This window comes from Penaeus chinensis, chromosome 42 (genome assembly GCF_019202785.1).
Source record: "Penaeus chinensis breed Huanghai No. 1 chromosome 42, ASM1920278v2, whole genome shotgun sequence".
NCBI lineage: Eukaryota > Metazoa > Arthropoda > Malacostraca > Decapoda > Penaeidae > Penaeus > Penaeus chinensis.
The window spans coordinates 2,429,399-2,432,507 of record NC_061860.1 but is presented as its reverse complement, the minus strand read 5'-3'; the positions used below and the strand labels follow the sequence as shown (position 1 = coordinate 2,432,507).

The 3,109-nt window shown below is 37.9% G+C and overlaps 1 protein-coding gene across 4 annotated transcripts in view; it reads left to right on the top strand.

Moving 5' to 3' along the window:
• Window positions 1–454: 454 nt before the first annotated feature.
• LOC125047863 (transmembrane protein 68-like) overlaps window positions 455–3,109 on the top strand; it is a 14,737-nt gene continuing 12,082 nt past the window's right edge. Inside the window, exons 1-2 of one of the 4 annotated variants that reach the window (XM_047646389.1) lie at window positions 471–634; window positions 1,696–1,872. The gene's annotated coding sequence lies outside the window, so the exon portion shown is untranslated. Of the gene's footprint in view, window positions 635–1,695; window positions 1,878–3,109 lie in introns of all 4 variants that reach the window. The other 3 variants (XM_047646388.1, XM_047646390.1, XM_047646387.1) reach the window with 3 other exon arrangements.

Here is a 3,109-nt window from a genome sequence, read left to right as displayed (position 1 = left end):
AAATAACAAAATACATACACAACCCTACTTCATTTACAACCAAATACTCGCATCTTAAATAAACAAATCAAACACAGACCTCCTATCTCAGCTGGACGCCCTCCCCCTCCCATTTTCTAAAAAAAAAAAAAAAAAAAAAAAAAAAAAAAAAAAAAAAAAGAGCTGTAAAAAATAATATATTACAAAGAAAAATAACAAATACATACATACACAACCCTACTTCATTTACAACCAAATACTCGCATCTAAACAAACAGATCAAACATAGAGTTCCTATCTCAGCCGGATGCCCCCCCTCCCATTTTCTAAAAAAAAAAAATAATAAGCTGTACAAATAACAAATACATGCATACACAACCCTACTTCATTTACAACCAAATACTCGGATCTAAACAAACAGATCAAACACAGACCTCCTATCTCAGCCGGACGCCCCCCCCCCCGCCTCCCCCCCCTCCCGTCCATGTCAACACAGCTGATCGACGCCAAAGCAACATCGGCAGCAGAGGCTCGGTCTCTTTCATTAAACTCTTAAATTCCTCCGTAAGTTTGCATTTCAAGACTATTTTTTGAGCTGTGGAGGATGTGATTTGTACATAGCAGGAGCATGTCTATGGCTGAGAGTAAGAGAGAGGTTAGTATTTTAAACAATAAGCGGTTTCTTCTTTTTTTCAATTTGCAGGCAGTGTAATAGAATTGGTAAGGTGTTTGAATACGTGTTGTTTTGTTATTATTATTGTTCTTAGTATTTCTTTTGGTGTAGATTTATTGTGTTTTGGGACTTGTTATTGTATTTTTTCAAGGTGAAAATGCGTATTTTGATTATTAAAACGTTACGGGGAATTTGTTGGTGAAATATGAAGGGAGGCAACGGAAATAGAGGAAAGAATTGGACGCACGAGAAATCATTCAGGATTTTTTTTTTTAAATAAATAAAATGAACAGATAAATGATAAGAGTTATCCTTAACACAAGGTCGTGATGAGAAGAATTGCAAAATGATTATGTGAGATGGAGGTAGGTGAGAAATAGATTATTAAGACATAATTAGATGAGTAAGATACGTTTTGATTACTCGCTTAAGTATGAAAGCCAATTAAAGAACAGATTGCAGAACGTGGAACTCTACGTGTCATTTAATTAAGAATTTTGAGCATTTGATTAGTAACTTAATGTAGTAGTCTGCTCTTTAGTAAATATTTAGGAGATACCTGCGGAGCCTTTCAAAATGGGCAATCGCTCAGAATACCTTCTTCTGATTGATCATGTGAAGGTATTCTGAAGATTTACCAAAAACATTTTTTTTTTAATAGTCTTAGCTATGTTTTAATTAAATTTATTTAAAACTTGCAATGTTCTATGATGGAAGGCCTACAATATGTCCAGTGTGATATTGGTACAGTTTTAACCTTATCACACCAAGCTGGGAGGACATCCTGTCACACCATGGTTGACTGTCTCTCATACTGGGATGATATTATGTATGGTTGAGCCAGATCTAAGTTGTGCACGAAAAAAGTTGTGTGCATGTTTGGCCCTGGCTGCACTTTATGAGGAGAAATAGCCCCTCAAAAATAGGCTGATACGGTAACCTCTTCTTGGCTTCATTATTTGTAAGAGTATTTATGCTGCAGTTATGGGCATAGAGAGTGGAGTAATTTTGTTTCTCATGCTTCTGAATTTTCCCTCGAGCAGCTGACTCTGCATGCAACCTGATGGGTGTTCAGTATGGCTCAGGGGCTCCTGTTGTGATTGGGTTAGGCGATTGCTGCAGCCGCCATATATTACACTCTGGCAAGGGCCAGCATACCTCCAACCAGAAATTTCAGGGAAAACAGAACTTGGTCTAGTTCCTGAATTAGTGATACATAGGTAGGGTAAGTCTACAGTAAATCTACTTGTCAGAGTATGAATGTTGGAGGGCCTGTTGGTTTTTGCCAGGGGCCGTCAGAAACGGAGACTGCGGTGATTGGCATGGGGCCAGTGGCAGATACACAGGTGTCTTCTAGAATATTTGCCTTTTTGCATTCTAGAGTATTTGCCCTTTTGTGTGTGTGTGTGTGTGTGTGTGTGTGTGTGTGTGTGTGTGTGTGTGTGTGTGTGTGTGTGTGTGTGTGTGTGTGTGTGTGTGTGTGTGTGTGTGTGTGTGTGTGTGTGTGTGTGTGTGTGTGTGTGTGTGTGTGTGTGTGTGTGTGTGTGTGTGTGTGTGTGTGTGTGTGTGTGTGTGTGTGTGTGTGTGTGTGTGTGTGTGTGTGTGTGTGTGTGTGTGTGTGTGTGTGTGTGTGTGTGTGTGTGTGTGTTTGTAAAGAGAATATATTACTTATGCAGCAGGTAGAAGATTAGTTAGTGGTTAACCCAATTGGCACTAATGGCAAGAATACATGCCATGCCCAATGTAATACAAGTTCATTAATTGTATTTACTCAAAGGTGGCTCTACAAGTGATTAGTCACTAAGGAGTCTGTTATTACTCCAACCTATCTCACCTGTTTACCCTTTACCTTGATTTTTGGGATGTGTCTTTCATATTATTGACTTTAGTGCATCCAAGATTTTAATAGCAATTTGATAATTAGAATATAGATAAGAATAGTAACAGTATCAATATCAATAGCCTTAGGAAAAAATACACATTTTTCCACAAGTTCAAGGAATTAGGAAATCATGAGTGGTCATTAGGGCCTACTGATAGATTCCTTGCCAGCTAAGCACATATGGAGCCATCTATATGTTACAAAATTCACAAAAAACTACAGAGGACAGTACATAAATGTGTGGTGAGTGGGTTAAATACATAAATGAATATATGAAATTTACATTATGTAATGTAGAAGAAAATGTTAGTGAATGCTGTGATAATCGAGGCTGTTTGCTCGCTGCATACTATAAAGGCATGTTTTATGACCTTTGACCCTGCTTGTTCTTGAGCAACTGCCCTCCAGTATCCACCAAAAACTGTATTTAAAAAAAAGGCAAAAATAGAAAGTAAGAAAAAAGCTTGTTTTGAATCAGAGACAAGGAAAAAAAAAATTGCCATGCATGTCTAATTTTGTCTTGCGTTTGTCCTTTGTATTGATCCTGGTACAGCTGATGGGTGCTATGATTATTT